This window comes from Pygocentrus nattereri, chromosome 20 (assembly GCF_015220715.1).
Source record: "Pygocentrus nattereri isolate fPygNat1 chromosome 20, fPygNat1.pri, whole genome shotgun sequence".
Lineage (NCBI taxonomy): Eukaryota > Metazoa > Chordata > Actinopteri > Characiformes > Serrasalmidae > Pygocentrus > Pygocentrus nattereri.
In genome coordinates, this window is record NC_051230.1 from 36,623,254 (window position 1) to 36,635,628 (window position 12,375).

The window sequence follows — 12,375 nt, forward strand, 5'->3', positions numbered from 1 at the left end:
TTACCTGGCTTTAACAGTGTCAGTGCAGACATTGTTCAACCATGTCTCTCTACTGACAGCGCTGAATCTGGCCTGGTGTCTGGAGCTCGCGTCTGTAGTTTCAGCGCTGAATCTGGCTTGGTGTCTGGAGCTTGTGTCTGTAGTTTCAGCGCTGAATCTGGCTTGGTGTCTGGAGCTTGTGTCTGTAGTTTCAGCCCTGAATCTGGTCTGGTGTCTGGAGCTTGTGTCTGTAGTTTCAGCCCTGAATCTGGCCTGGTGTCTGGAGCTCGTGTCTGTAGTTTCAGCCCTGAATCTGGCTTGGTGTCTGGAGCTTGTGTCTGTAGTTTCAGCCCTGAATCTGGCTTAGTGTCTGGAGCTCGTGTCTGTAGTTTCAGCCCTGAATCTGGCCTGGTGTCTGGAGCTCGTGTCTGTAGTTTCAGCCCTGAATCTGGCTTGGTGTCTGGAGCTCGTGTCTGTAGTTTCAGCCCTGAATATGGCTTGGTGTCTGGAGCTTGTGTCTGTAGTTTCAGCCCTGAATCTGGCCTGGTGTCTGGAGCTTGTGTCTGTAGTTTCAGCCCTGAATCTGGCTTGGTGTCTGGAGCTTGTGTCTGTAGTTTCAGCCCTGAATCTGGCTTGGTGTCTGGAGCTCGTGTCTGTAGTTTCAGCCCTGAATCTGGCCTGGTGTCTGGAGCTCGTGTCTGTAGTTTCAGCCCTGAATCTGGCTTGGTGTCTGGAGCTTGTGTCTGCAGTTTCAGCCCTGAATCTGGTCTGGTGTCTGGAGCTTGTGTCTGTAGTTTCAGCCCTGAATCTGGCCTGGTGTCTGGAGCTCATGTCTGTAGTTTCAGCCCTGAATCTGGCCTGGTGTCTGGAGCTCGTGTCTGTAGTTTCAGCGCTGAATCTGGCCTGGTGTCTGGAGCTCGTGTCTGTAGTTTCAGCCCTGAATCTGGCCTGGTGTCTGGAGCTCGTGTCTGTAGTTTCAGCCCTGAATCTGGCTTGGTGTCTGGAGCTTGTGTCTGTAGTTTCAGCCCTGAATCTGGCTTGGTGTCTGGAGCTTGTGTCTGTAGTTTCAGCCCTGAATCTGGCCTGGTGTCTGGAGCTCGTGTCTGTAGTTTCAGCCCTGAATCTGGCTTGGTGTCTGGAGCTTGTGTCTGTAGTTTCAGCCCTGAATCTGGCCTGGTGTCTGGAGCTCGTGTCTGTAGTTTCAGCCCTGAATCTGGCTTGGTGTCTGGAGCTTGTGTCTGCAGTTTCAGCCCTGAATCTGGCCTGGTGTCTGGAGCTCGTGTCTGTAGTTTCAGCGCTGAATCTGGCTTGGTGTCTGGAGGTTGTGTCTGTAGTTTCAGCCCTGAATCCTGCCTGGTGTCTGGAGCTCGTGTCTGTAGTGTCAGCCCTGAATCTGTCCTGGTGTCTGGAGTTCGTGTCGGTAGTTTCAGCCCTGAATCTGGCTTGGTGTCTGGAGCTCGTGTCTGTAGTTTCAGCCTTGAATCTGGCTTGGTGTCTGGAGCTCGTGTCTGTAGTTTCAGCCCTGAATCTGGCTTGGTGTCTGGAGCTTGTGTCTGTAGTTTCAGCCCTGAATCTGGCTTGGTGTCTGGAGCTCGTGTCTGTAGTTTCAGCCCTGAATCTGGCCTGGTGTCTGGAGCTTGTGTCTGTAGTTTCAGCCCTGAATCTGGCCTGGTGTCTGGAGGTCGTGTCTGTAGTTTCAGCCCTGAATCTGGCCTGGTGTCTGGAGCTCGTGTCTGTAGTTCCAGCCCTGAATCTGGCCTGGTGTCTGGAGCTTTTCAGGCTTTAGTCATGCTAACGTACTTCAGTCCATGTTAATAGAAGAAACCACGTAAGGCCGTTGGAGACTGGGCACTGTGCTAATTGGTGTACACCAGCTTCCATTACTTTTTAGCTACATTAGCTTTGTAGCTCCAGTGCTAAAACTAAAAAAAGGCTTCGGACACCAAACATGTTCCTCATGATCACTCCACTGAACTGCGCTCAGGTATATAAACTCCACCCACTTTACTCTGATAGGCTGCACTCAGGTGTATAAACTCCACAGTTCTTCTTCTGAGTTCATATGGAATGTTGATGATGGAAAATAGTGGAAAATCTGGAATAATGAGTTTTATTTTGGGGACTATTTTGCCGCACAGCGCCCTGCATGTCTCCCTCCACCATGAATGGAGTTGAAGTTCTCTAAACTCTCATAAAACAGCGTCTCAGTCATCAGGCAGTGAATTCAGGACCAGCTCATGTAGGAATTTTCTGTGAGGAGCTTTTAGAGGGGGACGTCTGGTTCCCATCACCACCACTGTGAGGAGCTTTTAGAGGGGGACGTCTGGTTCCCATCACCACCACTGTGAGCAGCTCTGACTCAGTTTATCTAGAACAGAGAACTGCTCTGAACCGCTCTGTTTACATCTGGACCAGTTAATTAAGTAGGAATTTTGAAAAATAATCAAATAACCACGCCCATTCTGAGTACACATTCATTCATTGCTGCACAATTTGACCAAAAATGAATACAGAAAAAGTGTTTAATCAGGAACATATTCAGAACTGCTCTCCGAACATTCATAACGTTTGGCCCTGTATATACTAACACTAATGCTAATGAAGGGGCATTATGCACAGACATGGAGCTATTGACACTACTGTGAAGGGCTTTTATGCTGTGATCTGCTGTTCCTGCCTGTATTAGTATCATACCGATGCTCTAAACAGCCCTGTTTGGCCACGAGAGAGAGATTTAATTGTGTACGTTGACTCACACCACACCGGAGATGATTATGAGGGTTATAGAGCATCACACAAGAGTCATGAAGCCTGAAAATTGCCCACAGCAGAAGCAGCAGGACGAGAAAAGGAAGGTCTGGAAACTCAGCTTAGTTGCTGGAGCTTTAACGATACTACTGGGAGAAGTTTTATTTTTAGACAGTACACGGTTACTTTTTTGATATTTTAGCACTTTTCCTTTTTTTTTGCATTTGCCTATGAATCTGTATTATTTTTGTATGAACTTTTTATGTGTTTTTTTATGTGTCTGTATTTTTAGCGCAGCCTGAGCAGGAAGCTGTGAAACTGGCTGCTTGGGTCGCAAGCTAGCGTCATGTTTCTAATCGCTCTGAAACAAATGGACGAATGGACAAACTGACATTTTTCAAACGTTTGTCTTGCTGACTCGGGATCCCAGCTTCACAGCCCCGCTGCCGGGTTCAGATCTAACTGTGAATTGACGGAGAGTGAGTCGCTCTGAATAGAAAGAGGCTTTTAAAGCTTGGAGATCAACCACATCAACACTGCCTGGAGTTTGGAAAAGCTGGAGTCGCGGAGCGCAGTCAGCACAGACTGGGCTCTGTATGACCACCTCAGATACAGGGTCACACGCTGTGTTCAGAATGACCCCTAATCGTTATTCAGTACATTTGAGTGCGAGATGGAGGGATCACTTTATTAACCCCAGAGGGAAATTCTTCTATTGCTGCAGTACAAATCACAATAAAGAGCAAACGAGCAAAATGAACAGGAGCAAAGTTATTAGGGATAAGAAATGATTCGTAATCACTACTGCCTACAGTATAGAGTATGACCTTGCTTAATGTTTTTAACAGAATAGTGCACTATACAGTGAAAAGTGTACTATCACGGATGAAAAAGTGCACTACGTCGAGAGTGTATTGGTTTACACACTGCACTGTATAGTGAATCGGGGGTGGTTGTGGAGCAGAAACAGACTCTAATGCAGGTTCATTAAGGAACAAAATCAAGCTTAGCGAATACAGCAGGGGGGCTCGTACTAACTGTATTACACAATCAGACCGTCACGCCTACTCACACGCTTGTGTAAACAGCCCAGACGCGATCAGCTTTAACCAAACGGATTGAAAAGCTCTGTCGGTAACATTGTCACAGTCATGGCTTCAACTGACACACTACAAAGCATGAACTGTAGCGTCGGTGTAAATATGCAGCCGCAGTAAATATTTACCACCATTCTGTTAGCTTTGCTTCTTCACTCCTGCATGGAGCTCCTCAGATGAGAGTATATCTCGGAGAGGAAGCGTGTATTTTATGGTTTGTACAATCTTATAATCGAACACTAACATGGTTGCCTTTCTGTGCATGAGCGTCATCGTGCAGATACACAGTAACTGGATGTTTCACGGATTAAGAGCTGAGCAGCAGAATGGATGTATGTGAGAGAGAGAGAGGGAGAGAGAGAGACCTAGTGAAGCCTCATGCTTTCTGAGCTCTGTATACTCTGATACACTAACAACATGTAGTCTGTACAGTAGCAGACAATAAAGAGAGAAATAATCAGACTCTGCTTTCTTTTCTTCATTTCTTCGTACCAAACACTACACGTTCGGTGTGGCTTCACCCAGATCAGATCGTCTGAATGGCTCCACTGAATTTACCTTCCTCATTCTGGACCTGGAAGTGACCACCAAGATGGAGGAACCAGGAGTTTGGCTCTGGCTGGGAGCGTCTGGGCTGCAGTCTGTACCTCAGTGCTGGAGGAGGTGCAGTGTATGCCTGGTGAAGTGGAGTGAACTAAGCCACGTCTCTGAAATTCTGCAGTGTCTCTCTGGTACCACCGTTCCAAGGCTGAGGGTCACGGCATCACTGACATAGATGATTCTCTCAATGAAGATCAGGAGAAAGATCTCAACTTCAAGTGGGACAGTGGTGGGCTGGAGGTTAGGGAACCGAACCGGAAGGTCGCTGGTTTGATCCCGAGCCAACGCTCCATGACTGAAGGGCCTTTGAGCAAGACACCTAACCTGGGTGCTGTGGATAGGGCCGCCCACCGCTCTGGGCAGGAGTGCTCACTGCCCCCTAGTGTGTGTGTGGTGTTTGTCTGTGGTGATGGATTAAATGCAGAAGTGAAATTTCCCCGTTGTGGGACTGATAAGGGTCTTTTAATCTAAGGTGCTGTGGACCTGTGCTTCATGTATAGCCCATCCCAGGTCCTGGTTGTTTTGGTGATGAAGCTCAGCACATCTATGGAAATGTTAACTTTGAAGTTGTGGAGGAAAACCTGAATAATGGATGTTTTGAAGTTCCCCTTTATGGTGCACGTAAGAGTAATAGCCTCAGGCTCTGACTGACCTTCACTAATCAAGTGTAAATGTATTGCTTTATATACTCATAATGGCTTTTGAACAGAGATCATCAAATCATATCAAATCAAATTTATTTGTATAGCGCTTTTTACAACGGATGTTGTCACAAAGCAGCTTTACAGAATTTCAGAAAAGACAAAGTTTCAACAGGACTGTAAGAATGTACAGAAACCCCCCGGTGGGCAAGCCAGGGGCAACAGTGGCCAGGAGAACTTCCCTCAGAACTGAGGAAGAAACCTTGGGAGGAACCAGGCTCACCAGGGGGGACCCATCCTCCTCTGGTCAAACTACCTACAAGTGATTATACTACTAATATTAACAGCAGTAATATTGGTATTAGGAATATCTAGGAGTCTATGAGAACATCAGTGTAGGGTGGGCAGCTCATCCAAGGTAGTTGGTGGTAGCTGGGACATGGGCAGCTGGTCTGAAGTGGGTAGCAGGGGGGCTCGGCAGTCAGTCGTCCTTCAGTGTCCAGCCGGTCATATGGGTGATTTGTATACTCGGAAAGAAAGCAGGGAGATGGAATTAGTTTTGTTCTATCCGTTTGTACATAAACAGGGAATGTGAACATTTCCAGAGTGTGGCTAACGACTCCGGCAAATCTGACTATGACAGCTTAACTAACAGGAGAGAACCAGAAGGACACACAGACACGGCAGCACTCTGAGACAGTCTGACATCCCTCCGCTCCACCGTCCACAAACCTGAGTGACCGCGTGCGAGCAGCGGGGCGACGGCACCAGCGTCTCAGTTTACTATAATTCCCTGTGTCCATGGACCCCTGGATCTGCTGCCTTTATCTAAGGGGGAACATTAGCTACCAAAAGCTAAACTGAACAAGTGAGTTTTCAGCCTAGTCTTAAAGATTGAGACTGAGAGAAAGAGAGAGAAAGATTGAGAGATTATCTACACTGAAGGAAAATTTACCTTAACTAAACAAAACTACACCATATTTGGAAAAGTGGGACATTTCACTGACCAACTTTGTGTTTCGTACATATATAAACAAATTAGAATTTGACGCCGGGAACACATTCACAAAAAGTGACAGATGAAGAATCCAAACCCCGACTTAACCAGCCGTATGTCTGGAGCAGTGAAGTTTATGTGTTTGCGCGCAGGTACCAGACGCCCAGCCAGCCCGTAAGACTCTGGGCTGAAGCCGAGATTAGGCTCAGCCTACACATGACAAGTGACAGGCGTGACAGACGTGACCATGTAGGGGTAAACAGGAACAGACGGAAGAATGTTCTAAACACAGTCACAGAGCAGAACACAATACTGAATATAATGACGTAACACAGCACTAAACACTTTACAGAGCAGTGCATTTCTCCACAGAGGCCTGTTTATTGCTGTTACATCACGTTTAAATGACACCGAGTGTTTGGGAAATGAGGACACTGATTGTTGCAGTTCTGCAAGTGGAATGTCTCGGTCAGCTCTCCGTGGTCGTCGTCACCCGATTCTCCTCTCCATGATGCGCCACGCATTTTCAACAGGAGACAGATCTGGACCGCAGACAGGTCAACCACAGGCACTACAAGTGTGTTAACCTTCACACAGGGATGCAGGGAGAACTCCATTTGTCCATTTGTCCCAGAAACAAGCTGAGATGTGGACTCATCGGTCCTCAGCACACAGTTCCACTGTCTTTCAGACCTTCTGAGATGAGCTCAGGCCCAGAGAACTCGGCGGTGTTTCTGCATAGAATTGATGTATGATGTATTTCTCCTTACATGGCGGAGTTTAAAGCTGCATTTCTTGATGCAGCAGCAGGCCGCGGTTTTCTGAAGCACTTATGAGCCCATGTGGCTCTATTAAACACATCAGTGTGACAGTTTCTCCTGCATACTGGGAAAATGTATTTAAGGTATACAGTTGAAACAGTACCACTTTATTTGGACGGTCCACTGTAGATGTTTTGTAAATGCTCAGTCTGTCTTTCCCTAACATTCACCTAAATTTCCATTAAAGGCAACTGAACTTCAAGTTCAGTATGAAAGAGTTTATTAAACCTATCCCTGATCCTAAGCCTAACCCTAATGTCAAGACAAAACCTACGCCTACTGCTCTAACGCTAACCATGATGTTGTTGAAAGTCAACTGAACGTCACCAGAAGGTTTAAGTATCTGTAGAGCATCTACAGCGGACCATCCAGGGAAACTTGCAGAGGATACATTTACACTGATTATACCTTTTCGTCTGACAGTGTATCTGCAAAAAGGGGCAGTCGTGGGCTGGAGGTTAGGGATCCAGCCTCAGGACCGGAAGGTCACCAGTTCCTAAAACAGGTGAAAGAGAGTAGCAGTAGAGGAAAGAATGATCGGTCTGCACTGGAATGACCTGGGACCTTCAGGAGGAGTGAATAAGGTCAAACAGCCTTTATCGGGCAGATTCGATGACATTCAGGCGGGGGTGGTTAGAATTCAGGTGACAGGGATCTGGAGAATGGCCGATGACTGGCCGATGCTGGTAGCATGAGAGTCACATTCTCTCCCAGAGGATTCTGGGAGTAGGAGAGGATCAGAGTCCTGAGTGTTAGTGACCAGAGGGAGATGTGACAGAAACTTAGGCCCAGTCCCATTTCACCCCTCGTCCTACCACTGAGCCCTCCGCCCTCTGTTTTGCACATTCATGTCTAGGAGTGGGGGTCCCGGGTCTTGTTGAGATAGAGCGGTGGGGTAAAGTGTTGGGGCTACATGACCCTCCAAACAAAGGATTTTCAGAGACTCCAAACAGAGATACGAGAAATAAAGAAAAAACGGCGATATGGAGAACAAGAGACCAAAGAAACCCACGAATGGAAGTATTTCCTTAAAAACTACAATAACCATCATATGATCTTAGTTTAATGTGGTTTCAGTGGATTTTGGTCGTTTTTCTTCATAACAAGTACAAAACGTCGCTAACAGCATGCTAAAGTCTCACTAGCTAGCTAGCTAACTTTCCCGTTCCACCTTAAATAGTCCAGCAATTCTGACACCTAAAGCGCCAGAATGTACCTGCTGCTCCATTTAAGGTGGAACGGGAAAATTCGAACAAGAACCTGGAGAATCTCTGACTTCAGCTTCATATCACTGAAGAATTAGGGGGGGTGATAATAAATAATTGCCCCCCTCTTTGAAGGCGTATGATCCCTAAATGTAACTAAAGCCCAGCAGTGAGGAGCTGAACTTTCCCCTCCTCTGCTGTCCCTGCAGACGGGCAGGGTCGCCTACAGAGCGGCGCTAGTAGCTGTTAATGAAGTGATGCTCTTTTATTAGAGGGTCTCATTTCAGAGGAAGATCTCAACCACTGCCCTGTAGCTCAGGAACAAGGGGCAACACTTGAAAACAAGGGGTCGGGGTAAAAAGGAGAAATGGGACTGGACCTTTTGATTTCATTGTTTTCACCCTATTTGTTTTCTTAACATGTAGAACAACCAGCTTTACGTTTTCTGAGCACTCATGTTGTTGGAAAAGTGCACTCGTGTATTTTGGCTCTCCTGCTTCTCCTTTGCTCTGCCCTTTAGCCACACCCTTGTCGTGTGTGTGATCCTGTCCAGTAATCACTCCCAGGTGTTTCTTGTTGGTGTTATCCAGTGGTTAAAAACATGAAAGATAGAAACTATAAATCACTTCAGACTGAATCTTTACCTTCTAGTGATGTAAACACATTTCTAAAGCACTGAAGATAATTAGTAATATGGGAAATTATGAAATCTATGAACATACTAAATCTAAATGAAGATAAAGGTCTGGCTTGATCTGGCTTGAAACCGTGGACCCCCCCCCCCCACCAGTTATTTTCTTAAGTTATTTAGAAATGGGTCAAGAAAAAAAAAAAAAACAAGGATTTTACATTAAAAAACAGAACGAAACATCAAACGGACACAAAATGCACAAAATGCAAATACGCTTTCATCTTATCTCGGCTAATGAGATAGCCGAAGGGAGCTGAGTTCATTCAGGGCTCTTATCTTAAGCACCTCATAAAAAGAGAGATAACACTTCAGTGGAACCTGGATGTGGAGACAGAGAAATTCCAACTAAGTTCCACCCTAAAGGACAGTCCACTCTTAATTAAATTACCTTTTTATAAACTTTACATTTGTCTTTACATTAAACTCTCCAAGCTGGGACTGACCTCTTAGACACTGACAGTATAATGTGTTATTAACACCACTTACAATGCATTGTATTAACAATTCATAATGTCTAATAAACATGGTTATAATCCCTGATGTATATCTTATAACATGTTATAAATGTGTTTATAGATACTTACAAACATGGCGTTCAGAGAAAGCATTACCGTTATGTGCTGTATATTGTGATGTATATTGCTTACTGCAGATGTGTTATATTGTGTGTTAGTGTGTTTTGTGCTACAACAGAGTTGAATCACATTTTAATGCCATAGATACTTTATAATTATATAAAAACCTTTTACATTGAAAATAACATAGAATTCTGCACTTTTTAATAAATGTACAATATTGGGGAACATGAAAACATAAATGCCCATGCGAAGTTTATAGTACATTAAAGATTAGATTTTTATTTAAAATGTTAAACTCAAATAAAAACCCTGCACTAAAATGACCAGAACATGCTACATGTACAGGTGTTCTCTGTAGAGGATGTGTTAACTTATCTTCACAAATAAATAAGATGTGAAATGTTTCATTTTGTTTAATTTTGCCAGTGACTTTGTGTTGGTAAAACTGGAAGACAGACAAACAAAAACAACTCCGTATGTGCATTTCACGACTCTGATGTCCACTACTGTCCATTGTAAATACAGATGAATCAGACTCAGTAATTTCACAAGTACATCTAAATGCAGGTTTCTCACTACGACTATAAGCAGCATCCGCTTCATAAAACAATTTTATTTTAGGATTATATCATTTCTAACTTTCACTTGCAAAACTTTCAGCTTAGATCATCAATGTGAGTCATGCTGAATGTGGTGCTTTGAAACATTCTCTGGAACTCACCGTGGACCGTGTCCAAGTTCCTGGGAAAAGCTTTGTTACGCTCCTTTGATGAAATCTAATGAATTATCTCAGCTATCAGGAACGCGAAGGGCTCAAATATTTGCACAACATGATCAACTTACCTTTCCTCAGTCAGGCTGAATGAGGTTGTTGCTTTACTTTGTTGGGTGAATAAAGAAAGGAATAATCAGTAACGATAAAGGCAAAAGCAATTCAACTTTCACAACAGTGTGGTGTAAAGTGAGTGGGGCTCTCAGTGGGTCTGGACATGGGCTGTTACTGGGGTCAGCTGAACTGGGCAGAAAAACTGGACTTGAAAGAGGGAAACTCAGAATCACAAACAGAGTCGCTTTATTTTGTTATACATACAAGGAATTTGTGTTTTTGAGTGCAAACACGGATGACATGTAACAGAGTGAACAGACCAGACAAGGAAACTTCCGCTGTCCCCATTACCGTCTCTGCTCCTGATGTTTCTACTGTCTCTGTCTCTTCTGCTGTCCCTGTTACCGTCTCTGCTCCTGATGTTTCTACTGTCTCTGTCTCTTCTGTAGTCCCTGTTACCGTCTCTGCTCCTGATGTTTCTACTGTCTCTGTCTCTTCTGCTGTCCCTGTTACCGTCTCTGCTCCTGATGTTTCTACTGTCTCTGTCTCTTCTGTAGTCCCTGTTACCGTCTCTGCTCCTGATGTTCCTACTGTCTCTGTCTCTTCTGTAGTCCCTGTTACCGTCTCTGCTCCTGATGTTTCTACTGTCTCTGTCTCTTCTGCTGTCCCTGTTACCGTCTCTGCTCCTGATGTTTCTACTGTCTCTGTCTCTTCTGCTGTCCCTGTTACCATCTCTGCTCCTGATGTTTCTACTGTCTCTATCTCTTCCGCTGTCCCTGTTACCATCTCTGCTCCTGATGTTTCTACTGTCTCTGTCTCTTCTGTAGTCCCTGTTACCGTCTCTGCTCCTGATGTTCCTACTGTCTCTGTCTCTTCTGCTGTCCCTGTTACCGTCTCTGCTCCTGATGTTCCTACTGTCTCTTCTGCTGTCCCTGTTACCGTTTCTGCTCCTGATGTTTCTACTGTCTCTGTCTCTTCTGCTGTCCCTGTTACCGTCTCTGCTCCTGATGTTTCTACTGTCTCTGTCTCTTCTGCTGTCCCTGTTACTGTCTCTGCTCCTGATGTTTCTACTGTCTCTGTCTCTTCTGTAGTCCCTGTTACCGTCTCTGCTCCTGATGTTTCTACTGTCTATGTCTCTTCTGTAGTCCCCGTTACCATCTCTGCTGCTGATGTTTCTACTGTCTTTGTCTCTTCCGCTGTCCCTGTTGTGTGTGTGTGTGTGTGGACAACATGGACAGGCTGCTGACTGGCTACAGCTGCTAAAGGAGATCCCTATGCTGGACACTGGTGATATTTACACATCTGGTATTTGTACATTAATTGTTGTGGCTGTATTGATTTGAATAAACAATAATGTGGTGGGTTACTAGACCACCCAGTAACACACACACCAAAACCAAACCAGGGTTAAATATTTTGCAGTATGTTGTCTTTTGATCCTCGATTGTAAATGAAATCTTTGTTAATCTTTGTCTCAGTGAACATTATATCTTTGTTCACACCCTCCTCCAGCAGTGCTAATTGGACCAGAGTGTTTTGAACATTCCTCCAGCTTCTCTTCTGCTGTATATAAGGAGGTGATCCATCAGTCCAGCCTTACCTTCAGCCAGAGAAGATCTCCACAGAGTTCTTCACCACCTCAGCAGGAGAACCCCTCCACAAGATCATCCACCAGAGGACAAGAACGACATATTCTTTACAGGTAATCAAATCCAGCATCTTTTCAACACCTTTCAAACAAGTACAAATTCTTTGACACACACACACACACACACACACACACATATATATATATATATAATTTAAAAGAAACTATTTATGTTTAAAGAAAATAGTACATTTAATTATTATTATTATTTATTATTATTATTATTATTATTACATCTATTTACATTTAAAGAAACTATTCACATTTTAAAGAAACTATTTTTGTTATGCTAATAATAGAATTTGTAAATCAGCATTTTCTATTAAATTGGAAGCATTTTCAGAGTTTTTCACACCTTTGGAGCCAACTGTATCTACCTACCTACCTATCTATATGTGTGTGTGTGTGTGTGTGTGTGTGTGTGTGTGTGTGTGTGTGTGTGTACAACACTTTATTTATTATTGAGAAGAAACTCAGTTGTGATCACCTAATTTAATACCTTACTGCTTAAATCAGGGGTAAATATATTTAATTTTCTCTAACC